The sequence below is a fragment of the Chelonia mydas genome, chromosome 2 (genome assembly GCF_015237465.2).
Source record: "Chelonia mydas isolate rCheMyd1 chromosome 2, rCheMyd1.pri.v2, whole genome shotgun sequence".
Classification (NCBI taxonomy): Eukaryota; Metazoa; Chordata; order Testudines; family Cheloniidae; genus Chelonia; species Chelonia mydas.
The window spans coordinates 71,122,042-71,142,096 of NC_057850.1; the positions used below are offsets into that span (position 1 = coordinate 71,122,042).

Consider the following 20,055-nt stretch of genomic DNA (forward strand, 5'->3'; position numbering starts at 1 on the left):
CTTTGACTTCAAAGGAAATTGGATCGCTCCTTTAATAAGAATAATTTTTTTGTCCCACCTTCAGATCCAGTTTGAAGGGAGAGGCTTTGCATGTTGCAGGTGGGGCTATCAAGTACCAAATAAATTTTTTAAAGTATTTCTAGGGATGACAGTTATCCTTTATAGCTAGTTTCAGACAAATCAGAATTCCAAGCTTCATCTCCATACGCAACTATGACTGGAATGATACTAAAAAAGTCTCTACCATCTGTTGCTTCTCAGGGACAACCAACATCAGTTCAAGCTGCAAGTAATTATAGGCAAAAGAAATGAAGTGGGTTTATTTTCACTGGATGTAATATTCTAAAGTGTACTAGGAGTATCCTGAACCCTGGTAGGTATTTATTTGTAAAGAAATAAATCTTCACACAAAATCTTGACCTCAGTTCTGTTCATAATTTTGTTAGATTTTTGTAAATAAATCAGCTTGAATAGCAAATAAATTAGAAAATTGTAAATTACTCACAGCACTACAAGATCAGTTTCTCTAATTATTATTATTTCCAATTATTTCTGGTATACTTAGAAGTTAAGCAAACCTCTTCCAATTTTGTAGGTCATCTCCTTTGCAAAACTCAAATGCAAAAACATCCAACAATCTTTAAAAAATGTTTTTAAACAACAGCATAGAAAAGACACATTTCAAAGAGTCTTCAGCTGATGGAATTTAAAATTTAGTGCCACATAATTCTCCCAGGAACTTTTAGAAACACCTAAATAACTAAAACAATTTATTGACACTTCTGTCAGATTTTTACATCAATAGAACACAATGTTCACTTAAATACCCTGACAAAAAACATCCAGATGTACATGTAGAGGAGTTTGTAAGGATTAAATCAATTAAAGATGAACTCACGGAAGTGTTTAAGACTAGTTAGTCATTACTGAACTAAGAAATATATAGGATCAAAGGAAAGTTTAAACTAAATTCTTAGATTTATTCATGTCCTTATCCAGCACTCCAAGCAGATGAACTATGATTAGGATAGGGAGTAATAAATTCACAGAATAACTCAGTTAATGAAATGCCAGAGTATGGCTTCATAAACCCATAAAGAAACAGGTTTTGGATGAATGGATGTTCACAATTAACAGTTTTAGTTTTAGAGATTGCTTCATCTCTCAAAAAACAGTCATTTTATGGGGGTTTATATAAATTATTAGTCCTCTAGAGGTGAAAGAATTAGCTATAGGAAAGATGGCAACATCATTTATCTATATCTATATATTATGACCTCTCTTGGATTTATTTAACCAAGCCTCAGCTATATCCAATGAATATGGATCAGAGGTATAAATCTAAGGCCAAAATTTTCAAACTTGGATGCCTAAAGCTAGGGACCTAAGTCCATATTAGATACTGAGGTGCTGACCTAGGATTTGGAGGCAGTTTAAGTAGCCAATATTGAAAATGCTGGTGGCAGTGGAAAAAGGTGGCGGCTGTGGATAGATGGCACGGTTGGAAAAGGGACTGAGTGTGATTGGAAAGCACACTTTGCATGTAGCAATAGCAATAATATCTCATGTGTCAGCCTTACATAAATGGGTGCTGACTAGTTTTTAAGCCCATAATATGACAGCTCAGAATACCTAGGCAGCCAAGAAGGAATTTGGCTCTGCATGGTTCAGCCAGGCTCCAAATAGCAGTCAGAACATTTCTCTATCATAAGATTTATCTGAGTCAACATGGATAGAGGTGCTGAGGGGTGTCTGGTGAGAGACAGCCCCCGCTACCACGTACTTTTAAAAAGACGTAGTATATGCTTTCTCCAGAGCAGCCATCCTCGCACTGTCTAACATTTGGTGGGACTTAGGGCGTAGCCACTGTGATTAGACGTGTGACTGCAGCACACATGGACATTTCTGAATTAGATTTGATGTAGCTCGTTCAAGCCATGACAGCAGTGAAACTGAGGCAGCCCAGCCTGGGGCCCTGAGTATGTACTTGAGCACCTAGTGTGTGCGCTGCTGTGGCTTCAGTGCTACAGTTAATCATGCTACCTAGATCAAAGCTTGCTCAGGTAAGTCTATGTGTGATGCAGTCACATACCAATATCCTAAGGCCACAATGCTTTCCCACCCGGTAGCGGTTTGCTCTTGGCCACCCATAGCACTAGAAACTAAATTGTCCTGTGCAAGTGCACTATAGGGAAAAGTGCTCCTTGTGCCCTCTCCTTCTGTTATACCTATGCAGGGACAGGCACAATTTATCACTAGTCATATCTTAATACTTAAGGTGCCTGGTCCTGTACTCTGATATATCTGCAGAACTCCAGCTGACTTTGGCAGGAGCTGTATGCCTGTATCTAAGGGCAAAATTGGGCCCCAAATATGTGCAATATGGATGAGTTAAGGTTGCTTAGAACCTTAGCTTTTATTTGTATTGATCTCTAAGTGATTAAAATTATAATCATAAATACTGCATTAACATCATTTTGGTATTTGATAAGAAAGTGTCATGAACTGAGAGGATCATTTAGGACGCTGCAAGGTAAAGGAACTTCTGTCTTATTTAGTATTTTCATGTGTTGATCTATTCATATTCCATGGTTCCTCTTGTTCAGAATACCAGTCTTTAAATTATTGCTTTGTTTTCCACTGCTTTCTATGGCAGCAGCAGCCTTCTTAAATCTATCACAGAAAGGAGACAAGCTTACTTACTTTATTCTCATATGAGATTTGGAAAGATGGATATGATCATAAAAGAAACAGAGCTTGTAGTGAAATTCTTGCTACAGAAAAACCTGGTGCAATAAAAATGCTGTTATTGTAATAAATTGAGCAAAATAACTCTGAACAAACAAACCATTTTACAGTCAAACTCAAGAGTCTAAGTTAGCCATTGGCCTGGTGAAATGTTACCCAGCCCCTTGGCAGCTCAGGGAGGAACTGTGCCTAAGAAAAATAAGTTATATGCCAGCCATTGCTCAGGACTGTGCCTGCAGTTAGATTCTAACTCTGTATTTATTTTGTTAAATTATGAGATAATGTTACAGAAATATGAAGATGTTAATGTAGCTTTAAAAAGAAAAAAGATAGTAAGTTACAAGATTTATTATTATTATTATTAAGCTATTTTATTTCAGAGTACTTTTTGCCCCTGATTTTTTAGAGTTTCTTTTTTAGGGATGGAGAAAGGGAAGAAATGAATTTTGATGTAAGTTTTGATGTAATTTTGATTTAATGGTTAAAAAACACACAAGCGGAATGTTTGTAAGAGAGACCATAATTTAATTGTAGCCCAACACATGTGACTGCAGGTGCTCCAGCTGTGTTACATTCCTGTCCATCAGATTGTTCATGTATTCCCTATCTGAACCCCAATTAAGCCTGTTTGTTGCTTCTCTTGTGGTGAGCATCTGCTACTACAAAAAGGCATAATTTTAATTTGTTTTTTCCTATTACATTAACTCTAATATTGTTTTCCGGCACTTATAAAGTTACTGTACCTGTGTTTTTACTTGCAATTTGATTTATATTGAGTCTATTACTTTTATAAGTTTTATAAGAGAATTTTACGTTCATGTGTTCTACTGGATGCTTTTTAGATCTTGTTTAGAAGTGAAGGCTTGTTAAGCCTTGTTTTTCCTCTGATGTTGCTGCTGCTTGCAACAGCAGGCATGATTTTAATTTGTTGCTTTAACATTTTGCATTAGCTGAATAAAGATTTTGTCTAAACCTGCATTGATTTCTACATATATTAACTACCACCGCTCAGAGAGGTGACTCCAGTCCACTGCTCTTAATTTGATTTACGAGAGCAAAAAGTTACCAGATATTTACACATGCCCATGCCCATTTTATTTCAATTTTAAAGTCTGGTTCAAATTTCCATTTCAGACCACATAATAGAGAAAGAAATCATGACAAAATTCTTCAAAAACACATTACGTTGCCATCCTTATATTGTGCAATCACCAATAAAGGTGAGACAGATACTTTCCCTGGTCCATTTTCCTGGGATTTTGTTCTGAACAGGGATAAGAAAATGAAGAGATCTGAAGAGCTGGTTAAGTAGCAAGAATGTTATAATGGTTGGTAGAAGGAAAACACTAAAGAGTTTGCAGCCATGGTGAGGGATTTCCTACTTGAAGACACATCCTCACAACTGAAGACATCAGTCCACAGTTCAAAATTTCTGGACTCCTCACTGACAAAGATTTCACATCACAGTATCCACAAGAAACATGTTCTCCAATCTATAATCAGCGAGGAAGCTGCATGCTAACCTGGAAGATGATGACCTGGTCTCCACAATACACACCTTTGTTACCTCCTGGCTGGACTATAGCAATGTACTACACTGTGGTGGCATGTAGGCTACAGGCACTATACTTGTAGTAACACAAAAAAAATGACAAGCAAGCTTTGGTGTGTAGGTATACATGGTAGTGAAAGGCTCTTGCAAAGGGGAGGCAACAGGGCCCTACACCGCTAAAAATAGCTGTGTAGACAGGGAAGACGCATAGAGAGCTGTGAAAGTACGTACCCTAAGGTTGTGGTGTGCCTGAACTCTGCTCACCTCAGCAGTGCCTCACTTGTGCTAAGGGGGGCTTGAAGTGTATGCACTCTGCCACAAGATTTGTGCAATGTAGATATACTCTAGATGTGCATGAAAAGCTACAACCCTAAGAAAACTGCAACTGGCACAGAATGCATCTGCCTGGCTCCTTAGCAACAAGAGCTACTGCAAAGTATACCAAACCTATTCTCCACACACTGGCTCCCACTAGTTTCTCAAGGACTAATCTACTCCCACAAGGAATAAGAAACACCTCTAACCTTTGCTTTGTACCAAGTCTCTATTTTTTTGGCCACTATTCTACCAGAACATAGCAAATCATAAAGAGAAAAAGAAAATCCAAAACACAAATTCCCCCCTACCCCCTTGACAGAGAAATGGACGACTTCTTACTGATATTTTCCTCTCTGCTGCCAGTGCCTCCCACAGTTCTGGATGCCTTGCTGCTTTCCTCTCTACAGCTCATGGAAGCAGATCAGCGTTTTGGTGCCATTGTCTGACCACACCCCCTCTGCTCCTGCTTGCTGCTGGATGAGTTGTTCCCAAGATGTAAAACATCATTAACAAATATTCCAGAGATAACTAAATAACTGTGTGCATTAGACCAAGGAAGACATTGATTGATTCCACCTAGCAACTGATCTTCGACTCATGAGCCATCTGGGGTTGGATAGAATTGTGGAACACACTGCTAGCAGAAAGAAAATGATCAGTAAGACATTTTCTGTTCTGCAGCCCAGCATCTCCCACAGACCTGGACATCTGGGAAGTAATGACCAGTGAACAAAAGTTCTGTTGGAGTGAAGTATCTCCACCTGCAGCATCTTCCTGCCAAAGGAGGCCTCTGAGCAAGATAAAAGGTCCACCTTGTAGTCCTTATTAAAGGTGTTCCAAGTGGCTGCTGCACAAATTTCCAAAGCGGATGCGCTTGCTTGTTTCACTCATGAAATTGCTACGGATCTTGTGGAATGTGCCTTGATCTCTTCCGGAACAGGAACCTCTGATTATTTGTAGGCTTCCACAACATAGTCTAATCCACCTAGGAAAATGTGGAAATTCTGAGTCCCGGGCATTTCAGGTGGAAGAACATGAATAGGGAGTCTGATCTTTTAATGAATTCTGTATGCTTGAGATAGATTTTCAATGCTCTTTTGACACAAAGATTGCCATACCTTTTCATTTGGATGTTGTGTTTCCTGAACAAAGGAAGCATAACCTCTTGGGAATTATGGCAGGAGGAATTTACTTTAGGAAGAAAATATTCTGGTGTCATGAACACCATCTTGTCCAACATGCATTAAGGATCCTGTGTAGATAAGGCTATCTGCTCCAACATTTGTCTGGTGGACACAATAGCTACTCAAGAAACAAGTCTTAATGAATGGACAAAAGGTTGAGAATGAAGTCAAAGTCTTCAAGGGAAGACTTGTCAGAGCCCTCAAAATTAGTTGAAGGCCCCATTTTGGAAAGAGTGGCCTGATCGCCAGTCTTCCTAATCAGATTGTTGGAAGGAATCTGGCTACCTGTGGATTGTCTCTCAGGGAGCCTGAGGATCCTAAGAATAGCACCCTACTAAGAGCAGTACAATGGTACTGGGCTGAAAGCCTCTATCTATGCCTGCCTGGAGAAAGTCCAGAGTGGTGGAATTCCTGGATTTACATTGTGCTCTTGACACCAGTTGTTAACTCCGGACCAGAAAGACAGGATCTATTTCCTTTCACAGATAATTTTAAATTTTGGGGGTTTCATCCCAAATTGAAACAAAACCAAATTTTGCAATATCAAAATCCTTTACAAAAAAGAATTATTTTTCTCTTCCCAGCTGTAATACCAGTGCTGAGCTACTCCAGAATGACAAGGTCTGAAAAATATCCAATCACAGCAGTTTTCTGTGATTATGGTTTCATACTAATTTCATTTAAAATAATCATCCTCCATTAGAGCAATTTTCTTTATGGTAAAACATTAAAGTCTAAGTTTTCACTTGGTTTTCTATCAACACAAGTATAGATTGGAATAATGTGTGTGCATGCATCTAGGTTGGTCTGTATTCTTGTTTGTGTTGCCATTTTCCTTAGTGCCATGTCTTCATTAGGAGTAAGACTTCACATAGTTCTTCTCTTAAGTCCAAGAAGAGAGCTACATTTATGGCTATAAAGAACCTCTTGTTGAGTAGCATTAAACCAGAACATGGGTTATGAATCTGGGGGTCATGAACTCATCACTGTGGCAAACAGATTTCACAGAGTGGGAACTGTCACAGTTCAAGGCAACTGCACCTGAAATTCCCGCCTTGTGGCCCACCAAAGGAACCCTTTCTAGGCTCCTGGCTCTTCAGCCAGCACCTCTCTTAGGCACAGACCTGCATCTCTCTCCATGCTGACTGAATTTTTTGTAGGCTGCACAGTTCCCTGCACGTACTGTGATATTCCCAGCAAGTCAGAACATTCCCAACCAAAACAGACCAGCAAAAGACATAAGAGTCGCCATACTTGGGCAAGTCAATGGTCCATCTTGTCCAGAGTCCTATCATCTGACTGTGGCCAATGCCAGGTGCTTCAGAGGGGATGAACAGAACACGTAATTATCAAGTGATCAATCCCCTGATGCCCATACCCAGCTTGTGGCAAAGAGAGCATAGGGACACTTCCGAGCATGGTTTTGAATCCCCGCCCATCCTGGCTTATAGCCATTGATGGACCTATCCTCCAGAAACTTACCTAGTTCTTTTTTGAACCCTGTTTATAGTCTTTGCCTTCACAACATCCTCTGGCAAAGAGTTCTACAGGTTGACTGTGTGCTGTGTGAAGAAATACTTCGTTTGTTTTAAACTTGCTACCTATTAATTTCATTTGGTGATCCCTAGTTTTTGTGTTATGAGAAGGAGTAACTAAATCGTCCTTATTTACTTTCTCCATACTAGTCATGATTTTATAGACCTCTATCATATCCCCCCTTAGTCGTCTCTTTTCCAAGCTGAAAAGTCAGTCTTATTAATCTCTCCTCATATGGAAGCTGTTCCATACCTCTAATAATTTTTGTTGCCATTTTCTGAATCTTTTCCAATTCCAATGTATCTTTTTGAGATGACTAGCCACAGAGGAATGGGTAGGAAGTAACCCAGGGGAATTTAACAGATCTGGTCATTGAACCTGGGATTAGCTCAGTGTGTTTCAGCAGGATCCCCTCTGAGCTGGTGGCGGGCAACCCCGCCACAGCCAGAGCCCTGTGTTGGGACCAGTGGAGTAATGAGGGCCTGGGTCCCTCTATCCTGGCTGCCACCCGCCCCAGGGGAGCAATCTATCTCTCCAGCCACTCAGGGCACCAACCCATGCTGCCCTGCTGTTCAAGGGCTGCCATATTGACTCTGGCACCTAGGCCATACAGCCCTGCAAGGGAGGGCACCCTATAGACCCCAACCATTAGACTATACTGCTTGGAAGCCAAGGGTGGTCATCCAGACTCAGCCGTGGGGTTATAATGCCTTTTCACTCTTCCCAAACGGTGCCTCCTGACAGTTGGGATTATGTTTTCCAATGTGCATTACCTTGCATTTATCAACATTGAATTTCATCTGCTATTTTGTTGCCCAGTTTTGTAAGAACCTGTTGTAACTCTTTGCAGTCTGCTTTGGACTTAACTATCTTGAGTAGTTTAGTATCATCTGCAAACTTTACCACTTTACTGTTTATCCCTTTTTCCAGATCATTTATAAATATGTTGAATAGGACTGGTCCCAGTACAGACCCCTGTGGGATACCGCTATTTACCTCTCTCCATTCTGAAAATTGACCGTTTATTTGTATCCTTTGTTTCCTATGTTTTAACCAGTTATCAATCCATCAATTCTTATCCGATGACTGCTGATTTTGCTTAAGAGCCTTTGCTGAGGGACCTTGTTAAAGGTTTTCTGAACTCTAAATACACTGTATGTACTGAATCACCCTTGTGCACATGCTTGTGGACGCCCCCATAGAATTCTAGTGGATTGGTGAGGCATGATTTCCCTTTAGAAAAACCATGTTGACTCTTCCACAAAAATCATGTTCATCTATATGTCTGATAATTCTGTTCTTTATTATAGTTTCAACGAATTTGCCTGTTAGAAGTTAGTCTTATTGGCCTGTAATTGCCAGGATTGCCTCTGGAGCCTTTTTTTAAAAATTGGTATCACATAGCTATCCTCCAGTCATCTGTTACAGAAGCTGATTTAAGTTATAGGTTACATACCACAGTTAGTAGTTCTGCAATTTCACATTTGAGTTCCTTTAGAACTCCTGGGTGAATACCATCTGGTGCAAGTGACTTATTACTGTTTAGTTTATCTGTTTGTTCCAAAACCTCCTCTAATGACACCTGAGAGCGGGGACAGTTCCTCAGATTTGCCAGCTAAACAGAATGACTCAGGTTAGGTAATCTCCCTCACATCCTCAGACGTGAAGACCGATGCAAAGAATTTGTTTAATTTCTCCGAAATGGCTTTATCTTCCTTGCGTGCTCCTTTAGCATTTTGATTATCCAGTGCCCCCACTGGTTGTTTAGCAGGCTTCCTGCTTCTGATGTACTTAGTTTTTTGTTTTTTTTTTGCTGTTACTTTGAGTCTTTGGCTAGCTGTTCTTTAAATTCTTTTTTTGGCCTTTCTAATTATATTTTTACACTTCAGTAACCACAATTGATGCTCCTTTCTATTTTCCTCAATAGGATTTAACTTCCAGTTTTTAAAGGATGCCTTTTTGCCTCTGCTTCTTTTACTTTGTCTTTTAGCCACTGTGGCATTTTTTTGGTCCTCTTACTATATTTTTAAATTTGGGATATACATTTAAATTGAGACTGTATTATGGTGTCTTTAAAAAGTTTCCATTAAACTTACAGTGCCAAAAGTGAAATCCCTGCATCTTTTAATTTCTGTTTAACTAACTTCCTCAGTTTTGTGTAGTCCCTCTTTCTGAAATAAAATGCTACCATGGTGGGCTGATTTGGTGTCCCCCCTCCCCACAGGGATGTTAATTTTTATTATATTATGGTCACTATTACCAAATGGTTCAGCTATATTCACCTCTTGGACAGGATCCTATACTCCACTTAGAACTAAAACAAGAATTGCCTCTCTTCTTGTGGGTTCCAGGACTAGCTGCTCCAATTTAAGGTGTCAAGAAACTTTCTCTCCATCCCATCCTGAGGTGACATGTACCCAGTCAATATGGGGACAGTTGAAATCCCCCATTATTGTTGAGTTTTTTATTTTTATAGCCTCTCCAGTCTCCCTGAGCATTTCACAGTCACTATCAGCATCTGAGTCTCTTATTTCCATAAACAGCCATTATTTGATGAAAAGGAAGCATTAATTTTACTTTTAGTCCTGGTGTGTGAAGGGCATTCACTTCTCCTGTTTTTAACAGACAGGCACAAGGCAGAAGAGAGCAGAAGATGAGGGAGATACAGGTTTTGGGGGCGGGGTTGATGTTTTTGGAATACTGAGTGGCTGGTCAGTTTTGAATAAATGCTTTGGTTGACAGGTTGACTCTACCTGTTGCTTTGTCACTGATTCTGATTCCAGTCAGGGACATCATCATCTGGTTAGATCTTTTCTGCTTAGACAAGGCAGGATTATGGGCACCTCATCTTGCTATTCTGGTGCATCAGGATTTGATGAAAAGTTGAGAGAGTCAGAAAAAGGCGAGGAGGAAGGAAGTGCTGCATAAAGTAACACAAAACAGTATCTTACATGCTTTTGCAGTGCCGACAATTAGGTATCCCCGCACCGATAGGCTGAGGACTGGATGTCATGATGACTTTCAGAACTCACAGATGAAAAACGAAGAACAAGGCCTGATGGCCTTCCTAAGGAGAATGAAATCCTTCATTCTGGTCTGCTCCCTCTCTCATGGGGTTGAGAAAGATGAGATTAAATTGAGATGATCTGGGATGCACTGAGCTGAGATGTGTTGGAAAATGAAGAGGTTCTCCTCGCCATCCAAAGGCTATCTTTGAGAACCTCCAAAAAGGAGAAAGATGGGTGGCATAGTTCATACCTTCATTATTTCATCCACCAGTTAGGCCTAACATCCACCACACCAATTTCAGTCCATTAGTATTCGGATCCATAACGTCTTGTTTAATAAATCCAACCTCAACACAGTCCTTGAATCACAGTAGTAGGCTTTTGTTTGGATTAATTTAGCCTCTGTCCGGTTTTCTAGCACTTGTTCATAACATTCATTATTGAAAATAACTTCACCTATTTTCCATGGATAATTTTCAAGCAAGCAAAAAAAAGTTATAATATGTCACAACCTATTACCTTTTATATAATTTATACATTTGAGGTTACAGATGGGGTAATCTCTTTGCTGAAGTTGCCAAGGACAGCAGCAGCCCCTAAATAAAGTTCAAATCTCTATCACTGAGTTAGGTGGTTGAGCCTTAAGACAGGACCAAGCAGCCTTCCCCAGGGGACCAGAGAAGGGACTGGAGTCAGGCCTGCCCTTGTGGACCTCAGGACTCTGGGACTGTGTTAACCACTGACAAACCACAAGTGGGGTTTAGCAGATGGGTAAGGGAAGTGACGTGGTAAACAATACTTTCCTAAGTGGATTCCAACCAGCAGGTGGGGAACTAAATTAAACTGCTGACAAATGTACCACTGTTTTATCATTCATATAGATTGTTGCTGCATTCGACCAAGTTGATCTGTGTTTCCTTTTCCCCCAATAAAGTTGTTTTTTGTTTCATACACTGACAGACTCTGTGCTTGCAAATGGGGGAAGTATTGCCTATTAAGAACACTTAGTAATCCCAGAAATTCTGGCTGGGGGCTTGAGCCGGCAGTGTTTGTTACTTTTAAGAGGGACCCCTAGCTATTTGAACCTGGCCCATGTTGCTGCTGAAACCATCTGTCAGAGGTGTATACCCAGGACTGTGCCTAGAGTCAGTCTAGCCCTGAGAAAACTGGAACACTGCAGTTTAGGTCACTCTTAAGCAATTCTTTGCTTGCCCGTGTCAACTGATATAGCCAGGAAATGGGATTAATAGTTCTTTTTTTCCCCCCTACCACCTCTTCCAATTTATAAGATTTTATTTTTAGTATAAAAAAATACAGTGTGCTATGCACGTGACCCTAACATCTTTACTATGCTGATTGAAGCATAAACAAATCTGAAAGAAAAAGCCTAAAAACACCTATCAAATGAGTTTGTACAAAGATTTATCAGCCTTGCCTTAAAGGCCATTTCACACATGTATGTGCTGCTGCTACAGTTTCTTCCTAAGTGACCTCTCTGAAGTCATGACATATTTGAAGTGTTCAACAGACCATAGCAGCTCACAAGCCACCTTTGTTTTCTGTTCTCTCATGGTCCTGCCATTATTCTACAGTGGCTGGATCCACATGGGCTCTGATGTCACCCTTACAGTTTTAGGGAAAATGCTCCCTTCCTCCAAATTACATTTAATATGTAAATTACATGTAAACGTTAATAACTAAGAGCACACTCCTATAAAATACACCTGCAAAGCACTGAGCAACAGCCATTGATTCCATTAGGAGCCAAGGGTGCTTTCTGGAATGTCTTTGTAAGGATGAGGGGGCGATTCCTACAAGAGAATTTCCTCTGCTATGTTCCTGCAGAGTCCTACCTGGGGGAGCAGCTTTAATCTGAGGAGCTCCATAGGAGCCTCTCCAGCAGAAGCTATTGAGTAGATGCACTGACTCATTACATCCCTTATTTTTAGCTTCTTACCTAGTAGAACCACTGATTCTTTGGGCAGTGCTGCTCCCTACAACTCTCCCAGTCTGAGGGAACTTTTGACAATTCTGCCTTGGGAGCCTTCAGGCAGAGCACCTTTGGCCATAGTCTATAGGTAGTTAACCCAATTGAACAATTACACAGAGTTATTACTAATCAGCTCACTATGGCAAATATTCCAGTGCTAACCAACCCCCACCCCAATCATACACACACCAAAACCCAGCAGTAACAAAGTAATGGGTTTGAAACTATTTCCACAGCAATAGATTGCAATTCTGATTGTAAGCTCTTCAGAGCAAGGACTTCATTTGTGTTGGGAGCATGCCTACCACACTGTAGGGATGTGACCACAACCTCAGTATACATCACATTAATGAGAATAGCAAACAAATCTGAGAACCTTCCTATGGAATTGTAAGGTAAGCAATGCATTCTCCATTCTTATCCTAGAAGGACAGTGTGAAGAATATTTAGTTGTGGTAAGTGATGAACTACAGCTATTGCATAAACCAAATTTTACAAGGTAGTAATAAGATTGAGGATGGGGTGGGCCCCAGGACATGATGAGCATAATATTGACATTTACAATCCATTTAATTCTACTTGACCTATTCCATTTCTTTATGGAGTGTCTCAGTCTCTCTTCATAACTATGATTCTAACTCTTATTCACAGGAAGTAATATTAAGCATTGGGCTTAACAAAAACCATAATGTAATCGACAGTGCTGGCTGATTATTAAGTCTAAGCCAGGAACCACAAGGTTTTTTTTATTTTGTTTTGTTTTAAAGTCTGGGAGCTAAAAAGCCAAGCAGAACTATAGGATCCTGTCTATGTCCAATGTAGTCTCAAAGACTCCCCTTATACATATCCCATAGCTTTCTATATACAAAAACTGTGCCGAGCACTAGTTGTATTGACCAATATACATGTATTAAAAACTTGTAAAATAATGTGTAAGCCACTTACCAATTTCCTGTATTCAGACACATGCTAGCAGGATGCAGGCATAAGTACAGATTCTTACAAAACCTTCTGCCATGTTGAAAGGCAGTTTCTCTGCAGGCTGGTAGGACTGTGGAAAGATTTATTCCATAGCTAATTACAGTAATACCACATTACCTGTCCACAACCCCAGCAGGGAAGAGAGCCAGTCAGGAATGGGTCTGCTCTGAAGGGAATAGCTGGGTTAGGGAGCATAAATTCCCTGGCTCCTCGTGTACCTTTGCACTGCCCTGCAGGCTGGGGGTGGTCTCCTTCTTTCCGCTTGCAAAACAGGCTCAATCATCCTCAGAATTGTTCAGCCCATTGCTGAGTTGATACACATGGAACTTACATGCCCTTTACCACCATATCAACTACGGCCAAGATTTGGCACTTTTTCTACAGGACACTGAAGGTGGGTGTCCATTCAGCACCATGAGTGATGTTGCATATACAGGATGACATCTGATACATACATTAATATATTAGTCATTCAGTGGAGCTGAAGTATATTGCAGACCAAAAAAACAAAAACAAAAAAAAACCTCCACAAAAAAATAGCACTGCCAAAACAGCACCATGCAGAGTATAAGGTAGAGAAAGACTTGACCAATGAAATTAGATAAGATAAGGAGAACATAGCCACCACTATCCAAACATGCACAGAGTCTGGCATGCTCTGACCCAGGGTTTGGCTTCTGATTCTCTCTAGCAACAAAAGTTCAAAAATATACAGCAAAATTAGGAATTTTTTTTTAAATGCAGGCTTTGCCAGAGGGTTTCAGAATGCACCAAAAGATTCAGTGTTAGCCCAGTAGATATGCCAGTAGGCTGATCCCAGATATGAAGATATAGAATTAAGATTGACATGGTAGAACAGCAATGCATATATTTGAGACAATGAACCTGGTACCATGTTTGTAGCAAAAAGGAACGTAAAAAACCATTAGATCTTATATTTAAAAACCCGCAACAATCATGCCGAGTTTGATTAGAGCTGCATAATCAAAATATAGAAAGCAGACACTGAAGGATGTGGTTGCTGTAACAAAAAGATTGAAATTGTTAACTAATTTAGAAATCCAAGCACGATTTAGATAGCTAAATGCTCTAGTCAAGAATTTTACAGCATAAAATGGGATATTAAATCTGAAGTTTAGCATCAAATATATACTGGCTTAGATAATGTTCTCTTTTAACTTATTAGGAAAATGCAATTAATTGTAACTCTTCTCCAGAAATTATGTACTGATCTTACAAAAAATACCCTGGACTATTTGGGAGCAGATTTTAATGATTCTGTGTTCTCATCAGAGTTTGAGACAATTGCATTAAGCAATTTTCCTTTAAAGAAAAAGGAAAAAAGATAGAGTAAATGTTTTCTATTATTCTTTTGGGGTGAAGAATTAGTATTTAAATTAAAGACAGAAAAGAAACATTTAAAAAAGCAAAAATAATCTAAACTAAATTAAAGATAGATTGTACCCAAAAGCCAGATGAATTGCACCTCACTGACCAGAAAAAAAAAATCATAGCAAACAGCATTACTAATGATTTACTGAAAAGACCTGTGTTCCTAGCCTGAATACCTCCTGTTAAGGTACTGAGAACCTTCAGTTCCTATTTATCCTGATGGATCTAACAGCCTTCGATGTCCTGCAGAATTGAGCCCAAAACAAGAGAATATAGGATTAAGAAAGGTAAGTTCTGCCTTGATGTAACAAAATTTAGCCTATTAACGCCAAACAAGTACAATCATCTCCATTTCTCTTTAATAATAAAAAGGAGAAGTCAATGAATGTTTTTAATAAGGCACTGGGAATTTAAGAATGATTTTACTGAGGGTATGACAAGAGCTAAACTCACAATGGAAATCATACAGGGTGAAATCGTGACCCCAATGAAGTGAATGGAAGTTTTGCCATTGACTTCAATGTGGCCAGAATTTCACCCAAAGTATCTGCATATTGTCCTATTCCTGAAATTCTGGGTGTGCAGGCCACTGAAGTCAATGGGAATCTGTGTGAGATACAGCAGTCCAGCCATGTGCAAAAGTGGCAGGATTGGGGTTTAAGTGCTTTGACGTTAATATTTTAAAATTAAAAGATGTATGCAATTATAGTAGGATACTTAAGTAATACTAGTTCGTGATCATTTGAATTTAGGTTAGCAAGAATGATTATGGAGATAATGTTTTAATGAGGCAATGTTTGTTTGGTAGCACATATATTTTACAATATTCAACACAGGCTTAGAGCACCCAGTCCATAGCAAAAAAGCCCAAAATAATTTAGAATTAATTTGCTCCCACTGAATAATTACAAATACAAAAAAAATTGCACACAATATTGCAAACTCCAATGTTACCTCTTTCAATAAGAGAGGTTACCTTACCTTTTTGTGTCTCTCAGTGTTACCTCTTGTAAATTTAAAAGTGCATGACAGTTTATTCAGAACCCATCAATAAGTGCGTGCTGCCTACTAAATGTGTGTTAAAGCAAACTTTACACAACTAAGTATAAAAACATATGCCACATTATCCTCTTCATTGTCTACATTGATAAGGGATAGGTTGTTTTCAGAATTTCCTTGCAATTTTGCTATCAGCTGGACAGTATTTACCCATCCCCAAAGAACAAATTTTGGATTGAAATCTGTGAATCTTGGAAATCCACTAGAGGCCACAACAATCTTTGAGGAGGTCTCTCCCGGTCCTCATTACAGCATGGCTCCATGTGCTCTCCAACCGATAGTGCTCTCCACATCTGGCAGTGGAGCCGGAATCCTTACAGATCAGTAAGGATTAGCTTGTGTTGTGCTCTGGTGAACTGATATTTTGGGGGTATTATATATGAAAAAGCGGTGTATGGCAAAGTGAAGAGAGACATCTAAAGCTAATGAGGTATTAGCTAATTTAGCTAATAGTCTGATTTGTGAATTGCCTCGAAAAGTGATAGATATAATATATCTGAATGTTTTAATTGGCCTCAGGGAAAGAAATGGAATGTTAGGGAATTGGGCAATTAAGTGACTAGGGACAAAAATAGCAAATTTAGGAAAGAGAAAAAAGTTAAGTCAGCAAGAAGGTGGACACAACACAGAACTAATCTTTTAGGAAAAGATTAAACAGTCCCCTCACCATTATTTTTGGAAGGTAGCATTAGACGGGGGGTGGGGAAGGGTGGAGAAGACATTAAGGAATAGTTTCTGCCAGCCTTCTTCTCCAAATCAGGCAGTAGCTTTGTCATAAATATAAAGGAAAGGTTAACCACCTTTCTGTATACAGTGCTATAAAATCCCTCCTGGCCAGATGCAAAACCCTTTCACCTGTAAAGGGTTAAGAAGCTAAGGTAACCCCACTGGCACCTGACCCAAAATGGCCAATGAGGGGACAAGATTCTTTCATAGATATTTAGGTCAGAAGGGACCATTATGATCATCTAGTCTGACCTCCTGCACAACGCAGGCCACAGAATTTCACCCACCACTTCTGCAAAAAACCTCACACCTATATCTGTGCTATTGAAGTCCTCAAATCGTAGTTTAAAGACTTCAAGGAGCAGAGAATCCTCCAGCAAGTGACCCGTGCCCCATGCTACAGAGGAAGATGAAAAACCTCCAGGGCCTCTTCCAATCTGCCCTGGAGGAATATTCCTTCCTGACCCCAAATATGGCGATCAGCTAAACCCTGAGCATATGGGCAAGATTCATCAGCCAGATACTACAGAAAATTCTTTCCTGGGTAACTCAGATCCCACCCCATCTGATATCCCATCACAGGCCATTGGGCCTATTTACCATGAATATTTAATTACCAAAACCATGTTATCCCATCATACCATCTCCTCCATAAACATATCGAGTTTAATCTTAAAGCCAGATATATCTTTTGCCCCCACTTTCAAATCTGGAGGGGCAGGGACACAAAGTGTTTGGTCTGTCTGTGTGATGCTTTTGCTAGGAACAGATCAGGAATGCAGCCTTACAACTCCTGTAAAGTTAGTAAGTAATCTATAAGTAATCTAACTAGAAAATGTGTTAAATTTCCTTTTGTTTAAGGGCTGGTAAAATAAGCTGTGCTGGATGGAATGTATATTCCTGTTTTTGTGTCTTTTGTAACTTAAGGTTTTGCCTAGAGGGATTCTTTATGTTTTGAATCTGAATGCCCAGTAAGGTATTTACTTTAAATTAATTCTTTTACCTTTTCTTTAACTAAAATTCTTCTTTTAAGAACCTGCTTGATTTTTCATTGTTCTTAAGATCCAAGGGTTTGGGTCTGTGTTCACCTGTACAAATTGGTGAGGATTCTTATCAAGCCTTCCCCAGGAAAGGGGGTGTAGGGCTGGGGGAAGACGTCTCCAAGTGGGCTATTTCCCTGTTCTTTGTTTAAAACTCTTGGTGGTGGCAGCATACAGTTCAAGGACAAGGCAAAGTTTGTACCTTGGGGAAGTTTTAAACCTAAGCTGGTAAGAATAAGTTTAGGGGGTCTTTCATGCAGGTCCCCACATCTGTACCCTAGAGTTCAGAGTGGGGAAGGAACGTTGACAAGCTTAAATACACAATTTTGCCTTAATGCTAAAAGGACACAGGGGAAAATTACCAAAGGCACAATGGACAGCTAGGACCCCAGCTCCTTTTGGAAGTCAAGTGTGCCTAACTCCTGTTTGTACCTTTGAAAAAATCTCCAATGCAGATTAGATATAATGGTGAATATTTTCAAATGCTGGGGTGACACTGCACTGACCTGGGGTTTTCAGCCACCTCTGTTCTCACCTGATCTTGGGCTTCTCCACAGTCCACTGCAGAATTTAGGTACACAAGATTGTCTAAGTTATAGAAGCCTGTCCCCTGCTACCTATGGACTCCAGCACCTTCTGGAATCTCTGCAGTATCATATGCTGCAGTTTCAGCCTCACCATGTCCCGGTTCGTCCTCCACACCATGGCTTGCAAGAGTCCACAGAAGGCATCCTTATGGCTGTCTTCCTCAGTTTCTGAGCCAAGAGAATCCTCTACTAGCCAGATCTGGGGCTTGGAGAGACTTTTTACAGAGCTCCGGCTCTTTTACCTGGCATAAAAGGGGCTTGAGGATCTCACCCAGGTGCCTCAAGGCAAGCATGTAAATCTATACTTAGGCACCTAATTTAGTGGCCTAATTTTCATATGTGACTTAAATGGGAGTTGTGCAGCACCTTTGAAAATCAGGACACTTATTTAGGTGCTAAAATAAATATTTAAGTGCCTAACTTTAGGCACTCTGGTTTAGGAATTTTAGTCTAGTGAGATAGTGAAATTGTAGTAGTGGATTACTAACATCTGTACATTGCTTTTTCAAAGTGTTTGTTGATGTACCGCAGGAATGTTGTTGTACAATGTTAATGGTAAATTGGGAATCAATGAGACTAAATTACTTCTGAGATAGACATGGTACTGCATATTTTTCTTTGTTTCTTGGTTTTTTTTTCTCCCCAGTGAAATATACACTTCAAAAGTCAGCCTCATTTATTTGTAGTATATCTTTGCCCTTCAGTTCTCCATGGATAGGAGACTTGATTCAGGAACGCATCTCTGATCAGGGGATTACTTAAGCATGTGCTTACTTTTAAGCAAGCATATACTTAAATTCAATGGAATTGACTTCAGTGAGGCCTATGCATGTCCTTAAGTGCTCTCCCGAATAGGGATGGACTTATGCATGTGATTAACGTGTAACCCTTCTGCCCGTCAGAGTTGGCAGCAACAAGGGCCAGGTTCAGTATCTAGGGGTTCCATTCCAATAACAGAATGCAAAACTGGCTCGAGCCCCCACCTAGTGACCTGGGACAAATATATACCACGCCCGCTGGGCGCCTCCAAGAGGCAATACTTCCCCTCTCGCAAGCACAGAGTCTGAGTGTGGCAAAAAGCCTTTTAATAACAGAGAGAAAAAATGTGGCATTATGTTGGGGAAACACCACCAACAGGATTCATAACACAAGCCATGAGCAAAAACCCACCCCAAGAAATTGGGTCATGTCCTTTCCCTTTGGTTCTTGAGTCCAGCAACCCGAAATCACCCAAAGTCCCAAAAGTTCAATGACCCAGAAGTCTGTCCCTGGTCAGGGCAGCCCCAGAGTTCAAAAGTTTATCTGCGGAGCTTTACCTCCCAACCTGGGTGGAGATCGGGGGGGGGGCGGGAAAGAGGGTGGGTTGGGAGAAGAGAGGTAAGGGACACCTTACATGATCTGAAGCTGACTGCCCCGCAGCTCCATAGGGCTCCGCTCCGCTCCACCAGCTCCGTGTCCCACAAGCAGCTCCCGCCGTCCTATGACCTGCTCCACCAGCCTGTCCACTATGCACTCCAGCCGTCCCGCAAACTGCTCCACAATATATCTTCAGACTCCCCCACTACTTAACACAACGCTCAGTGATTTCAGCTCTTAGTTCAGCTCTTTGGTGAATTCAGCTTGTAGTAGGGGAGCCTCAGTGCTAGTGCACCATTAGCCCCAAAGTGAGCTCAGTAACCTGTGATTAGACTCCTAATGGAATCAAAATTAGCTCTGATATTCCATAGTGGAGAGAGGAGGAATTGCAATTAGCATGTAAGGCCCTCACCAAGGGGCCCATACCACCAAGTATTAATACTTGTCCCCAGTCTCTCTCAATTCACAGAGTTTTGGAACCCATGACACTTGCCTAGTGAGTGCTACTTATTTGATGGTGAGTCCCTCCATCATAACAAAAGGCCAAGTACAGTTCCAAGTACCACTTCCCATAATCA

The 20,055-nt window shown here is 40.4% G+C and overlaps 1 long non-coding RNA gene across 5 annotated transcripts in view; it reads right to left on the reverse strand.

The window, feature by feature from the left end:
• The window catches only part of LOC122464475, a 250,274-nt gene extending 235,387 nt beyond the window's left edge, over positions 1-14,887 (reverse strand). For 2 of the 5 annotated variants that reach the window (XR_006288551.1, XR_006288550.1), the window contains exons 1-2: positions 13,536-14,862; positions 13,282-13,387 (exon numbers count right to left, since the gene is read on the reverse strand). This is a non-coding gene — a long non-coding RNA (uncharacterized LOC122464475). Of the gene's footprint in view, positions 1-13,281; positions 13,388-13,535 lie in introns of all 5 variants that reach the window. The other 3 variants (XR_006288547.1, XR_006288549.1, XR_006288548.1) reach the window with 3 other exon arrangements.
• Between the last annotated feature and the right edge of the window lie 5,168 nt (positions 14,888-20,055).